At 43.0% G+C, this 16,392-nt stretch overlaps 2 non-coding genes across 2 annotated transcripts; both read right to left on the reverse strand.

The window, feature by feature from the left end:
* Window positions 1-2,509: 2,509 nt before the first annotated feature.
* TRNAF-GAA (transfer RNA phenylalanine (anticodon GAA)) lies at window positions 2,510-2,582 on the reverse strand. Its single transcript has one exon. It is a non-coding gene; the product is annotated as a tRNA-Phe (tRNA).
* A 12,900-nt stretch (window positions 2,583-15,482) lies between these two features.
* Window positions 15,483-15,554, reverse strand: TRNAA-AGC (transfer RNA alanine (anticodon AGC)). The gene has a single exon. It is a non-coding gene; the product is annotated as a tRNA-Ala (tRNA).
* Between the last annotated feature and the right edge of the window lie 838 nt (window positions 15,555-16,392).

Consider the following 16,392-nt stretch of genomic DNA (forward strand, 5'->3'; position numbering starts at 1 on the left):
TGTTGCCTAGGGTGGAGTGCAATGGTGTGATCTCGGCTCACTGCAACCTCCGCTTCCCGGGTTCAAGGGATTTTCCTGCCTCAGCCTCCCTAGTAGCTGGGATTACAGGCATCCACCACCACTCCCGGCTAATTTATTATTATTATTATTTTGTATTTTTAGTAGCGACAGGGTATCACCATGTTGGCCAGGCTGGTCTTAAACTTCTGATCTCAGGTGATCTACCCGCCTCAGCCTCCCAAAGTGCTGAGATTACAGGCGTGAGCCACCATGCACAGCCTATCAAATATTTCTTAATGAAATAAAACACAAGCTTCTGAGTTGAGAAGGCCTCAGTGACTTAAAGGATAAAGTATCTGATTCCTAGTTCCTGTACAGTCAATGTCCCCACCCTGAGGTTGCTTCTCATTTGGTACCAATTTTCCTTTCACAATTGGATGCAGTTCTGATGTTGAAGTACTGTAGATTATTGTCTCCTCACACAGTATGCAGGAGTTAGGGGAAAATAATACTGAAAATGAAACACCAATTTGAAAGAAGAAAATATATTCAAAATGACAAAAAAAAAAAAAAAAAAAAAAACAGGATAAAAAATGCCCATTATCCCAACACAGAATTTCAAGAGAGGAGTTGAAGTGAAAAAAGGAAAATGGAGCACATGCACCTGAGTCTTGACAGAATAATTAACTTAGAAATCCTTATTTTTGACCGGACGCAGTGGCTCACACCTATAATCCCAGCACTTTGGGAGGCCGAGGTAGGCGAAACACGAGGTCAGGAGTTGGAGACCAGCCTGGCCAAAATGGTGAAATCTCGTCTCTACTAAAAATACAAAAATTAGTCGGGCATGGTGGTGGACGCCTGTAATCCCAGCTGCTTGGGAGGCTGAGGCAGGAGAGTTGCTTGTGCCAGGGAGGCGGACGTTGCAGTGAGCTGAGATCATTCCACTGCACTCTAGCCTGGCTAACCTAGCAAGACTCCGTCTCAAAAAAAAGAAAAAAGAAAAAAAAAAGAAAGAAATACTTATGTTTGTTCTTTCCTGGATACCAGTAAAGAAATAACTTAAGATTTGGAAATTCTAGACAAGGGTTCTAGGCTAAAGAAATGTCCTGTCAGTAAGAAACTTAAAATATTCCTGTAATTAGGCCTGGTGCCGTAGTTCCCACCTGTAATCCCAGCACTTTGGGAGGCAGAAGCGGGCAGGTTGCTTGAGCCTAGGATTTCAAGAACAGCTGGGGGAACATGGTAAAACCCAGTTTCTACAAAAAAAAGTACAAAAGAGAGAGAGAGAAAGAGAAAGCCAGGCTTGTTGTTGCATTTCTGTAGTCTCAGCTACTCAGGAGGCTGACATGGGAGGATCACTTGAGTCCAGGGAGGCTGAGGCTGCAGTGAGCTGTGATCATACCATTGCACACCAGCATGGGTGACAGAGTGAGACCCAGCCTCAAAAAAACAAAACAGGGCCGGGTGCGGTGGTTCACGCTGTAATCCCAGCACTTTGGGAGGCCGAGGTGGGTGGATCACGAGGTCAGGAGATCGAGACCATCCTGGTTAACATGGTGAAACCCCGTCTGTACTAAAAATACAGAAAATTAGCCAGGCGTGGTGGCGGGCGCCTGTAGTCCCAGCTACTCGGGAATGGACCTGGAGGCAGAGTTGCAGTGAGCCAAGATCGTGCCATGATCCAGCCTGGGGACAGGGAGATCTGTATCATTTCCAGCAGTTTAACTGCAGAGCTATGGAGTTGACTCAAGATACAAACCGAGGTGTTTCTTTTCTTTTTTTTTTTTTTTTTTTTGAGACAGAGTCTCCCTCCGCCACCCAGGCTGGATTGCAGTGGCGCGATCTCAGCTCACTGCAAGCTCCGCCTCTCAGGTTCACGCCATTCTCCTGCCTCAGCCTCCTGAGTAGCTGAGACTACAGGCGCTCGCCACCGCGCCCAGCTAATTTTTTTGTATTTTTAGTAGAGACGGGGGTTTCACTGTGGTCTCGATCTCTTGACCTCGTGATCCGCCTGCCTCGGCCTCCCAAAATGCGGGGATTACAGGCGTGAGCCACGGCGCCCGGCCAAACCGAGGTTTTTCTAATTGCAAAATGTTTCTTGAATATACCACCACCACATATATACACTCATACAATATAATAGTTCTTCTTCTACAGGTTTCTTCATATTTCTTGTGATTTAAAACACCCCTGCCCAACACACATAAATAACATCAAATCAGAAATGAATTGTAATTGACACAGTCTATAGCGTATTGGAATTTCTTAGGTTTTAAAATTAGTAACTTTCTAGATTTAAGATTTTAAATAATTTACATACCGTCAGTTAACACTTCATGGAAGACTTCAGTGGAGAGAGTGATACAAATATACATACATATATATATACATTACCTTTATGGAATTTTTTAAAAGCCAAAAAAATTGGAGTTATATATAGACCTCTGGGGTTGGTGTGCAAGTTTTGTATAAAGGAAAGACAATTATGCAACAACCAAAAGGCATCTGCTGAAACCCGGGATTGAACCAGGTACTTTTAAAATTTCAGTCTAACGCTCTCCCAACTGAGCTATTTCAGCTGCTCTGCACGTATTCTGTTAGTCATTTCTTCAAAATATAAAAACTGCCATTTGTAAGGTCAGTGTATCTTCCAATGCCTAGTTCTGTTGTCTTCAACATCACCCGTCATTCACTCACCTCCCCCCAATCCAAAAATATAACTTCTGCTGCAATTTATGTGTGAAAATAGGATCCAATTTTCCCCAGCAAAAGACGGGAAAGAAAAGGCAAGACGGCCGGGCACGGTGGCTCACGCCTGTAATCTCAGCATTTTGCGAGGCCGTAGAGGGTGGATCACCTGAGGTCAGGAGTTCAAGACCAGCCTGGCCAACATTGTGAAACCCCTTTTCTACAAGAAATATAAAAATTAGCCAGGAGTGGTGGCGCACGCCTGTAGTCCCAGCTACTTCAGAGGCTGAGGCAGGAAAATCGCTTGAACCAGGGAGTTCGAAGCTGCAGTGAGCCGAGATCGCGCAACTGCACTCCAGCCTGGGCAACAGCGAGACTCTGTCTCTAAAAAAAGAAAAAAGAAAAAAAGACAAGGCGAGGAATAGGTCAAATCAGGAAGATGCTGCCATGCTTGGTCACCATGGAAACACCACTCGGAAAACTAAAGGAAATTATCTAAAACTAAAATGAAATTATCTAGACTTTACCTTTTCTCTTCTTTTGGCTCTTTTTTGTTTTGTTTTCTGTCTTGCTCTTCAATGACACAGCAAAAAGGAGCAGAAGATTATTGAACACGTTAACCTGGTAGTAGGTTTACAGCTTCCGACTGAAGAAATCCTGAGCGAGCCAATTCTTTTTCTCTGTTTCCTTCCTTTTACCAGTCTAGCTAACACATCCACCTTAGGTGGTATAGAGACCCAGGGGTGGAAATGGCAATCATATGTTTATTTTAGTGTGACCACGCAATATATATATATATATACATATACACATATAAATATGAAATATAAAATATATAAATTAAAAATACAAATATATTATGGTGACATAAATATATATAATATAAAATACACACACACACACACATATATATATATATAGAGAGAGAGAGAGAGAAGATTCCAGCGAGAGAGAGAGAGAGAGAGAGACAGGGTCCCACTCTGCCAGGCTGGAGTGCAGTGGCAATCTCCTCTCGTTGCAACTTTCGCCTCCCAGCTCAATCAGTTCTCCCACCTCAGCCTAGAAATTCTTATATCACTTCAAAAGTGTGAAAACATTGGACTCCTCTCGTTAAATAACTTAGAAACAATTTCAGAGTTTACCGAATTTCAGAAACAATCCTCTCTGGAATGAGGAAATAGCTACAGCCAACAACGACTTGCAAATTGAATTTTAATAAAACCGTCCCTATGTCTGGACAGTTTTCAAACTCGGTCTCCTATTCCGAGAGAGTCCAGGCTTTCTGTTTTTAGCCAAAATTTGTTGGGAGGGTCAATTAGAATATTTTTTGAATAATTTCCTCAAAAAAATTTAGATTCTCTTACAGGCTTTTTTTTCTCTACCTCTTGTAAGGCCCAAGCCTCCCCAGACAGGAAACAACATTCCTCTAGGTTTATCCCCGCCTTCTGACGTCTCTCCCCAGATGGGCTCAGCCTCAGCCTATGTTGCAGAAAACGTTTGAAGTTGAGCATACAGAGAAGGGAAAAAAAAAAGGAAAGTGATGTGGAAGTTAAAACAGTGGCTACATGTAAATCTCAGCACAGTGCTTAAAATGTGTGTAAATGGTTCTAGGAGTGCACTGCACTATTGTGAAAAGTTCATTCAGAAGTAAACGGGAGGGAAGGTGGAGAGGAGCCAAGCGCTAGCTGGCGGAGAGAGGGAAGAGGCGCGGTGCGGTGAAGTGGAGAAACACAAAAAGGGAGAGGGGTAGAGGGCAAGGAAAAGCATCCTCAAGATTATTAGGACTTGGATGAACGGGATGGTAGAGTGAGTCTAAGCACGCATCTCTCCGTCGCTTCGTCTGGATATGAGGGAAGAGAGGTTTCTTTTTGTCCCTAGGGAGGTAGGCTCGACCAGGAAGGAGACCTGGTTCGGTTCGTTCAGACTGCCACGGCTTCGAGAGCGCCTCGCCGCTCTTTCCGTCGCTCGATAGATACGCTGGGCTCTTTGGGGGGAGCACGTGATGTTGCGATTTTGTTTGCGGGTTTGGGAACCAATGATAATGTAGCTTCTGAGGCAGCTGAAGGGATTTCCTGGGTGCTTGTGTTGAGTTAGAAGCGGAATCTGTCGACAGCTTCGAGACTGAGCACGACAGCGGAAACGTCTAATTTTATTAGGCTGTGCTTGAAATGCAAAAGATGAGAAAGGAAGTTCCCGTTTGTTTGCTCCACATATTTCCTTTAGAATGAAGCCGATTGAAAGTCAACTTCACCCTGAAGAAACTCCTCCTGGTGTTTGCAATGAGCTTCTTTACTCCTCACGTCCAGCTCTTGGCTCAAAAGGGCTCTGCAGATTGGCACAGCGGCTGCGGAAAGGCGAAGTCGCGGTACAATCGGTGTTAACTACATGTGCAGCCACCGTCTTCTTAGTCCTATCATAGGTGCAGAGGTAATACAGGTGAATCCCTCACAAGTCGAGTGGGTTGACCTCAAAATTGACTTTAGCGATGGCTTGTGACCACCTGATAGGTGGTGGACCGTTACAGCGTTTAGAAAGTGAGTAAAAGAAAGGACGCATACGGAAGCCCCACTCGCGAGCTTGGCTTCTGCAGATGCAGAGAGAGGTCGCTTTTCTGCCTTCTGGGTGTTTAGTAACTTAATTTTTTATCTTTTGTTTAAATGAAATAGAGCTGAAAATAGAAGGAGAATTCCTTTTAACGAGATAGTATTGAGATGCTTGCAGAGTATCCCCGCGTGGATTCTGCTTAGCCCTGTGATACCAGCATCAGAAACTGTGCAAAGAGCTCTAATCTGGAGGTGTGGATTGTTCAGTAGCTTAGAAAGAGGTTATTCCTGGAGAATAAGTACATCATGTAGAAGAGGATCCCTTGGGATTGGGAGAATAAAAGTTCATTTATTATTTTTATTTATGGAAAACAAAGAAATGAGCTTTACCCTATACTGATCTTGGTCCCTGGAGTTCAGAGTGCTTGCATCTCAGGGCGGAAACTTCCTTAGAGGACCTAGAGATGTTCCCCCTACCAAATGTCAGCTGAAGTGACTGTGATCTTTTTCTCATTTGTCATTATGTTTGCCATTTATTGTATGCTTGTAGTTAAATAGTTTACATTAAGTTTTAGAGTTTGTGGGTTTCTAATGGAAAAAGTGACCACCAGCACATCAGGTCCTCAGCCACTGGCAGTGAAATCTTTTAGTGAAAGCTTGTAGGGCTTCTGCAACCTGGGTGAGAAGAAGAAACACAAGGCCAGGCGTGGTAGCACACGCCTGTAATCACAGCACTTTGGGAGGCTGAGGTGGGCAGATCACCTGAGGTCGGGAGTTCAAGACTAGCCTGACCAACAGGGAGAAACCCCCATCTCTACTAAAAATACAAAATTAGCTGAGCATGGTGGTGAATGCTTGTAATCCCAGCTACTCGGGAGGCTGAGGCAGGAGAATCACTTGAATCCAGGAGGCAGAGGTTGTGGTGAGCCAAGATTGTGCTATTGCACTCCAGCCTGGGCAACAAGAATGAAACTCTGTCTCAAAAAAACAAACAAACACCACACACACAAAAGGACTTGGGCCACATGGTTCTATGGTTTCTGATTATTTCATTTACAACTAGAAATAGGCTGGATGGCCAGGAATAGTACTTGCTTCCATAGTGCGTGGTTCATCTTAGTGACTGCTGGGACTGCTTAGAAAGAATAGGTGGATAATCGAAAGCAGCAAATAACCTTAAGTGAATGAACACGAATTACCTCTCTGTATGAGAGAGAGATGTAGAGATCAACCCAAATATCTTGACAAGGCAAGACATTTTGGACAGCTCGGGGGGAAGGCCATGGAGCTCTTCTTACAGTGCCAAAGGGTAGAAAATGGACCTCTGGAGGTACTGGGGAATCAGCCCAAGGCCTCGTGCATGATAAATACATGCTCTACCACTGAGTTATATCCCCTCATACCTCCTGTGTATTTGGAAAACTGGTGACCACCATTATCTGAGTATGTGCTCTATGTCATAAAGACAATTACCATGTGTATCCAATTCCACTGTTTATAAGTGCCCCCTCTCTTAGGCACGGTTATACCATGTAAAGGTACCTTAACAGTAAAAAGAAAAGCACTGTTCCTGATTTGGGATCAGCAAATCTATTTCCAAATAGAGCATTTCAAAAGTATAACATAACCACATTGAAAATTCAGGAAAAGAATTGACCTAAGAAAATGGTTTACACATTGTTCTCATTGTAAAAAGAAAAAGAACAGCAAGCATATATTAAACTCTATATATCAGGAATATTTTCTGTAATGCTAAGGCAATAGCAATTCTGATATTTTGTGTGAATTTTAGGATTGGGAAAATGAGCATGTGTGAGCCTGTATATTGCTGGAACCAGGCTCTCACTGTGGGAAAGGAGGAAGGTAAAAAATAGTCCTATGGGTGATGATGGGAATTAGAGGCATCAGTATGAAATTATACACTTAATTGTAAAATTTCTCCACAGATCTCTCTGCTAACTGGGCCTAGAAGAAATGATACCTCAGATGCAATGAGCAAAGATAATTCTATATATTTATTTTCAAATACCATTCCCTACTAAAAGGAACCAGCAATACTAATAGAAAGTAGCTACTGGTGTCAACTACACTGACTCCAGGACTGTGCCAGGGAAACTACAAGATGAACCTAAGATATCTTGCTGTGCCAGAATGTAGGTGCTCAGAATTGATGGGTATGATTTAAAAGGACACAGAAGCCAGCTTGAAAGGGATCTCAATGGCCAAATCTGACACATTTTGAGCATTAATGATGACAATAAGTGATTATCAATCTTGGGAACTTAAACAAATAAATATGGAAGATGGGAAGATTTTCCTTACACTTGTATGCCAAGTGATGAATGTGGAAGTAAGGATAAAATTAGAAAATCCTCATTTGGGCCGGGCATGGTGGCTCACGCCTGTACTTCCAGCACTTTGGGAGGCCGAGGCAGGGGGAATCACCTGAGGTTGGGAGTTCGAGACCAGCCTGACCAACATGGAGAAACCCCGTCTCTACTAAAAATACAAAATCGTAGTGAGCCGAGATCGCACCATTGCACGCTAGCCTGGGCAAGAAGAGCGAAATTCCGTCTCAAAAATAATAATAATAATAATAAAATAAAAATAAAAAATAGTGAGAAAAACTGACATCACATGCCTCTTGGTGTGATAGAGGGTAACATGATTTCTGTGACATTTCCATAACCTGAATGTAATCATGACTACACAAATTAAGAAACATTCCACAAAACCACTGGCATATGCTCTTCAAAAACATATTCATGAAAGACAAGAAGATTAAGAATCTGTTCCAAAGTGAAGGAGACTGAAACGTCAAGACAACTAGATTCATATGTGATTCTGAAATGGCACCTAGTTTGGGAGAGACATTTCTATAAAAGATTTTATTGACACAATTAAAATTTTTATAGACTATATTAGATAATACTGTTTTATCAATGTTAAGTTCACTAAATTTGATAATTGTGCTCTGGTAAGAAATTGACCTTGTTCTTAAGAAATACACATTGAAGTATTTAGGAATAAAAAGATATAATGTCTGAAAATCATTATCAAATAGTTTAGAGAAATAATTTTTGTCATATGTATATATGCATATATATATACACACACATACACACGCACATACACACACACACATATATATTCCACTGTTGCTGATTGTTTGGTTGTTGAGGTGAGGAAGAGGCAAGATGGTGTTCTGAAATAATGTCAAGATTTGGACGGTATGTGTTTCTCAAATGGTTCCCATTCCATTTTAAATGTTGCTAGGCTGAGAAAAAGATACAAATTCCCCAATTTATATTAGAATTTAGCAGGTGGTTTGTTTTGTTTTGTTTTGAGACAGAGTTTTGCTCTTGTTGCCCAGGCTGGAGTGTGATGGTAGGATCTCGGCTCACTGCAAACTCTGCCTCCCGGGTTCAAGTGATTCTCCTGCCTCAGCCTCCCAAGTAGCTGAGATTACAGGTGTGTGCCACCATGCACGACTAATTTGTATTTTTAGCAGAGACGGGGGTTTCACCATGTTGGTCAGGCTGGTCTCAAACCCTCAACCTCAGGTGATCTGCCTGCCTTGGCCTCCCAAAGTGTTGGGATTACAGGCGTGAGCCACTGTGCCTAGCCAACTCCTTTATAATCTTATAAGACCACGGTAGGATATGTGGTCTGTGGTTTACTAAAATGTCAATATGTAGCACATTACTGCACTCATATCAGACTTTTGGCCTCCGGAAGTGTGAAAGAATAAATTTCTGTTGTTATAACCCACCTAATTTGAGATAATTTGTTACAGCAGCCATAGGAAACTAATCAACGACAAGCTTATTCTACTCTGCCAGCTGCCTTGAATGGTTTTGAGGCTAATGAAGTCTAAATAATGTAACATTGAAATTAGCATCTTGGCAAAATTCAACAGCCCTTCATGCTAAAAACTCTCAATAAACTAGGTATTGATGGGACGTATCTCAAAATAATAAGAGCTATTTATGACAAACCCACAGCCAATATCATATTGAATGGGCAAAAACTGGAAGCATTCCCTTTGAAAACTGGCACAAGACAGGGGTGCCCTCTCTCACCACTCCTATTCAACATAGTGTTGGAAGTTCCGGCCAGGGCAATCAGGCAAGAGAAAGAAATAAAGGGTATTCAGTTAGGAAAAGAGGAAGTCAAATTGTCCCTGTTTGCAGATGACATGATTGTATATTTAGAAAACCCCATCGTCTCAGTCCAAAATCTCCTTAAGCTGATAAGCAACTTCAGCAAAGTCTCAGGATACAAAAATCAATGTGCAAAAATCACAAGCATTCTTATACACCAATAACAGATAGAGAGCCAAATCGTGAGTGAACTCCCATTCACAACTGCTACAAAGAGAATCAAATACCTAGGAATCCAGCTTACAACGGATGTGAAGGACCTCTTCAAGGAGAACTACAAACCACTGCTCAACAAAATAAAAGAGGACACAAACAAATGGAAGAACATTCCATGTTCATGGATAGGAAGAATCAATATCGTGAAAATGGCCATACTGCCCAAGGTAATTTATAGACTCAATGCCATCCCCATCAAGCTACCAATGACTTTCTTCACAGAATTGGAGAAAACTACTTTAAAGTTCATATGGAACAAAAAAGAACCTGTATTGCCAAGACAATCCTAAGCCAAAAGAACAAAGCTGGAGGCATCATGCTACCTGACTTCAAACTATACTACAAGGCTACAGTAACCAAAACAGCATGGTACTGGTACCAAAACAGAGATATAGACCAATGGAACACAATACAGCCCTCAGAAATAATACCACACATCTACAACCATTTGATCTTTGACAAACCTGACAAAAACAAGAAATGGGGAAAGGATTCCCTATTTAATAAATAGTGCTGGGAAAACTGGCTAGCCATATGTAGAAAGCTGAAACTGGATCCCTTCCTTACACCTCACACAGAAATTAATTCAAGATGGATCAAAGACTTCAATTTTAGACCTAAAACAGTGAAAACCCTAGAAGAAAACCTAGGCAATACCATTCAGGACATAGGCATGGGCAAGAACTTCATGACTAAAACACCAAAAGCAATGGCAACAAAAGCCAAAATAGACAAATGGGATCTAATTAAACTAAAGAGCTTCTGCACAGCAAAAGAAACCACCATCAAAGTGAACAGGTAACCTACAGAATTGGAGAAAATTTTTGCGATCTACCCATCTGACAAAGGGCTAATATCTAGAATCTACAAAGAACTTAAATAGATTTACAAGAAAAAATCAAACAACCCCATCAAAAAGTGGGAGAAGGATATGAACAAACACTTCTCAAAAGAAGACATTTATGCAGCCAACAGACACATGAAAAAATGCTCATCATCACTGGCCATCGGAGAAAGGCAAATCAAAACCTCAATGAGACACCATTTCACACCAGTTAGAATGGCGATCATTAAAAAGTCAGGAAACAACAGGTGCTGGAGAGGATGTGGAGAAACAGGAACCCTTTTACACTGCTCGTGGGACTGTAAACTAGTTCAACCATTGTGGAAGTCGGTGTGGCGATTCCTCAAGGATCTAGAACTAGAAATACCATTTGACCCAGTGATCCCATTACTGGGTATATACCCAAAGGATTATAAATCATGCTGCTGTAAAGACACATGCACACATATGTTTATTGTGGCACTATTCACAATAGTAAAGACTTGGAACCAACCCAAATGTCCATCAATGATAGACTGAATTAAGAAAACGTGGCACATATACACCATGGAATACTATACAGCCGTAAAAGAGGATGAGTTCATGTCCTTTGTAGGGACATGGATGAAGCTGGAAACCATCATTCTGAACAAACTATCGCAAGGACAGAAAACCAAACACTACATGTTCTCACTCATAGGTGGGAATTGAACAATGAGAACACTTGACATGGGGTGGGGAACACCACACACTGGGGCCTGTCGCGGGGTGGGGGGTATAGGGGAGGGATAGCATTAGGGGAAATACCTAATGTAAATGAGGAGTTAATGGGTGCAGCACACCAACATGGCACATGTATACATATGTAACAAACCTGCATGTTGTGCACATGTACCCTAGAACTTAAAGTATAATAATTTAAAAAAAATCTTAAAAAAAAAAGAGGCCGGGCACGGTGGCTCACGCCTGTAATCCCAGCACTTTGGGATGCGGAGGCGGGCGGATCACGAGGTCAGGAGATCGAGACCATCCTGGCTAACACGGTGAAACCCCGTCTCTACTAAAAATACCAAAAAAAAAAAAAAAAAAAATTAGCCGGGCGTAGTGGCGGGCGCCTGTAGTACCAGCTACTCAGGAGGCTGAGGCAGAAGAATGGCGTGAACCCAGGAGGCGGAGCTTGCAGTGAGCAGATCCCGCCACTGCACTCCAGCCTGGGTGACTGAGTGAGACTCCGTCTCTGACAAAAAAAAAAAAAAAATCAGAAATTAACGTCTTGGGTCACGTGTTTACTTCTTATGTGACAGGCAACAGAAAGAGAGTAAGACACCTGAGTGTGCTTTGTACTGAGGAGTGGTATTAAGAACTCGGAAACTGACAGTTGGAGGTGCTCAGGAGCTGAACTTGCCTCCTATATGTAAGACACACGTTCTATCACTGAACATCTCCTCAAGAGATATTTGTGTCGTCCTCCAACTACTATTGCAGTATGTGAAAACAATAAAAATACGGAAATAAAAAAAATTTTAAAAATTAAAAAGGTGGCCGGGCACGGTAGCTCATGCTTGTAATCGCAGCAGTTTGCAAGGTGGAGGCTGGCAGATCATTTAAGGTCAGAAGTTCGATGCCAGCCAAGCCAACATGGTGAAACTCTGTCTCTATTAAAAATACATAAATTAGCCGGGCATGATGGCACGTGCCTGTAATCCTAGCTGCTCAGAGGTTGAGGCAGGAGAATCTCTTGAACCTGGCAGGTGGAGGCTGCAGTGAGCGGAGATGGCACCACTGCACTCCAGCCTGGGGGACAGAGTGAGACTCTGTCTCAAAAAACCAAAACCAAAAACCAAAAAACCCTAAAAAGGTATTTCTCCAATCTAAAGATGTAAAAAATTAAATAAAATGTAAAATAAAGGAATATCTCATTATATTCTGTGGTCTCCATTCCTATGTTCATTGTTTTAGCACTAAGTGTTGGGTGTAGAAGCAGGATTTGTGACCATTTTAAGTTAGAAGACCCCCAGCTGTGGGGGATATTAAAATTTTGGCAAATAAAGCTTGAAATGGAACACAGAATACTGGAAACTTGCATTAGAAAACTGACCAGCTTTTTCCTGAATAAAACACTTCTGCTATTGCTGTTTGCTCCACAGGAATGGTAAGAGCAAAACTTTGATTAGAAAACCCCAGGTGAGAATAAAATCCACATGCAACTTGTTATCATTGCCAAGGGGTTCTTGATTGTATTACAGCATGAAGGTAACTGAGGAGGTTCATGGAGTAGTCCAGAATAATGTTCAAGACATGAAATAAATAGCAGATTCAAGGATGGAGAAAAACTTTTAAATTTTGAAGGCACGTTCATAGGTAGCTAGACACAGGATTCGAAGACTTACTGGATTTATAGAGCAAGCCAGAAAGTGGGGAATCCATAAAAGAGAGCCTCAACAAACAGGAGGAAAAAAAGCAGAATAGAGAGGCTTATTGTTCTTTGAAGGAATGGACAAGATATTAGGAGGAGGAGGTGAGTTTGTTTGGGAACGTGTTGAACTTACCATATTCTTCCGTAGGATCCTGCCCATTGATGAAACACAGTGAACTCAGCCCAGTGTTCTGATCTGAATACGTGGAGGTGGGAGTGAGTAGAAGGCGCCAATAGAGTGTGAGTACAATGAGAACTCAAAGTGTCCTTTGAGATATGAGATCAGGAACTTATTTACTGATAGTTGTGCAAAGTGAAAAAATGAAATTCTTCCTAGATTATTTTCAACCCTGGAATTCACACTGGTTATCACCATAGCCTTGAAACTTTTTTTTTTTTTTTTTTTTTGAGACAGTGTCTTGCTCTGTCGCCCGGGCTGGAGTGCAGTGGCGCAATCTCGGCTCACTGCAAGCTCCGCCTCCCGGGTTCACGCCATTCTCCTGCCTCAGCCTCTCCGAGTAGCTGGGACTACAAGGGCCCGCCACCACGCCCGGCTAATTTTTTGTATTTTTTAGTAGAGACGGGGTTTCACCGTGGTCTCGGTCTCCTGACCCGCCTCGGCCTCCCAAAGTGCTGGGATTACAAGCGTGAGCCACCGCGCCTTGAAACTTTCACAAAAGACCCAGAAAGTCTCATTTCCTGGCTAGATTCTCAGTAGGTGTTATCTTTTCTCATTCATCTTCATTCTCATCCTCCGTGTTTATGACTTTACCTATATTGGTAAGTATATCACTGAGCCCCTTTCGAAGTTGGGAACACCTTACGGTTAGGCAGAATTTCTCTCTGTTGGCTCATAGGGATAGTGGAATAGGTAAGAGGAAACATAATGTCAGGTTTCACTGAAATTGGGTATTTAAGTGTCACCCACAAAACTCTACAAGCTCTGGGGTGTGTGTGTGTGTGTGAGCGTGAAAGTGCTGGGAAGATGTGAGGAAAATTATCTAGGCTGTTTTGGCCGGGCGCGGTGGCTCACGCCTGTAATCCCAACACTCTGGGAGGCCGAGGGGGGCGGATCACGAGGTCAGGAGATCCAGACCATCCTGGCTAACACGGTGAAACCCCGTCTCTACTTAAAAAAAAATACAAAAAATTAGCCGGGGGTGGCGGCGGGCTCCTGTAGTCCCAGCTACTCCTCAGGCTGAGGCAGGAGAATGGCATGAACCCGGGACGCGGAGCTTGCAGTGATCCGAGATTGCGCCACTGCACTCCAACCTGGACGACAGAGCGAGACTCCGTCTCAAAAAAAAAAAAAGAAAAAAGAAAATGAAAACTTCACATCATATTCAATCATGAATTGTGATTCAAAAAATATTAATAAATACAATATTACCAGAGAGGGAAGGAACAGAGTCAACGATTAGAACACAAAAATGATTCAGCAATAGAAATATATATTTTTTGCAATTATGTTTTCTATATTAGAATATAAAATTGGGGGAAAAAACACAGCCGTGTATTTATACTATACACCTTTACTCCACTTCAAAGCACGTCATAATGCTTCTTAAATGTTGCTAAAGAATCTCTTGTGGTTCCTGTTAAACTGCTGCTTCTGTTTAAATACATCTGAGGTGAAGCTGAGATTTCGCTCTTCTTAACAAGCTCTCCTGTACCACCAACTCTTGTGTGGACCAAGAGTCTGAAAAATATCCTTACGATAGAGGGCGCACCTGTCTTAGGTAAAATTACTTCTGTAACGTCATCTAAGGGAAGTCAAATTATCCGGCAAGAGTGAAGACAGAATAAAACTGGAAATCAATCCGTGAAGTTTGAGATCTTCAGCAGAGCATGCTTCCCAATGGAGCTATTTCGGCGGAAGTGTGACGCCTCTACATTCATTGATGAAAATAACTTTCTCAATTTCCCAGTTTGGAAGGCTCTGTGTTTCTCAGGGCTCAGCCTGCAATGGATCATGGCTAAACAAGGACCAGAAAAGAAATAAAGGAAATCGGCCAGGCGCAGTGGCTCACGCCTGTAATCCCAGCACTTTGGGAGGCCGAGGCGGGCGGATCACGAGGTCAGGAGATCGCGACCATCCTGGCTAACACAGTGAAACTCCGTCTCTACTAAAAAATACAAAAAATTAGCCGGGCGTGGTGGCGGGCGCCTGTAGTCCCAGCTACTCGAGAGGCTGAGCCAGGAGAATGGCGTAAACCCGGGAGGTGGAGCTTGCAGTGAGTCAAGATCGTGTCGCCCAGTGAGGCGACAGAGCGAGACTCCATCTCAAAAAAAAAAAAAAAGTAATAAAGGAAATTGAGAGCTTACGTTTTTCTTTCATTAAATATTTCTACATTTATCTTTTATTTCCTACTTTTTAAATAATAATACTCCAAAGGTTATTGAGCTCGTCAATTTGGCGACGCCATTTAAGTTTTGGAATCCGGAGCCGTCTTTGTCTTCCAGCTCCATCTTTTCCACCTTTTGCTTAGGCAGCCCCCCTGAGTCGTGTCAAGGCTGAGGAGTAGAGATGGAACAGCACTAATATTAATGGCAAAACCGTTGTGAAATAGGGTTACTTTCTGTTTAAGCAAGGAAAATAAAGCAATGGGAAAAAAAAGAAACAAAGGAAATGGAGGTGCCGGGGATTGAACCCGGGGCCTCGTGCATGCTAAGCACGCGCTCTACCACTGAGCTACACCCCCTTACTGAAACAGCTTTCTCGAGAGTATATTCAAGACAGAATCTGACCATTTTGCTAGGTTTCAGAACAGTTAGTTGTAACAAGCCAAGGTTTTGGGTCCCTCTTTGCTGACAGCTGAGCAAACCGCATTCTACACAGAAGGCCTCTATTGATGGCCCTGGGATTTTTCTCCTCGTCAGTCCGGAGTCACTTTCCGGGCACCACTAGAAGAACCAGGAATGAAACATTTTCTCCCGTGTCTTGACTCTCTCCTTTCTTTCTCCGCTGCTTTAAAGGGCTGCCAGAAAGCCACAAAGTACAAAGCGAGGCGTTTAGAGACCATATTAGATGCAGGTGGAGAGGGAAGACAGGTAGACAAACGCAGACCGGTTCGTGTCGGTGCAGCCACTGCTTTGGACCCGAACCTCCGTCGCGCCGGCGGCCGGGGTGCTGAGCCCAGCGAGGCGCGGACTGGGGAGAGAGCAAGAGGAGCACGCGCCAAATTGCGCCCTCTCTCGGGCAGAATCCGCTCCCGGTGCGGTCCCGATTCGGCAGAAAATGATACGAGGGCGGTATACAATCAACACGCGCATGAGCGATTCATCAAGCCCTCCGTGAGCCGGGTCTGGCTCACCAACCTCATCCTCTGAGCTCTGGGCTTCTGCCTCCCAGCCCAAGGAACCCAGAGGGTCTCAGCTAACACTGGGAGAGTAGCTTAAATGGGCAGAAAGACAAGATAAGGGGATGTGGTGAATAATAGAATTATCCAATCGTATTATCAGCCCATCTGAGATTAAAGAGACGTCAATCATACTTGAATACTTTATTTTTAAAAAAAAGTTTGCAGAGGGTCGCATACA

Source organism: Hylobates moloch, unplaced genomic scaffold (assembly GCF_009828535.3).
Source record: "Hylobates moloch isolate HMO894 unplaced genomic scaffold, HMol_V3 SCAFFOLD_20, whole genome shotgun sequence".
Taxonomy (NCBI): domain Eukaryota; kingdom Metazoa; phylum Chordata; class Mammalia; order Primates; family Hylobatidae; genus Hylobates; species Hylobates moloch.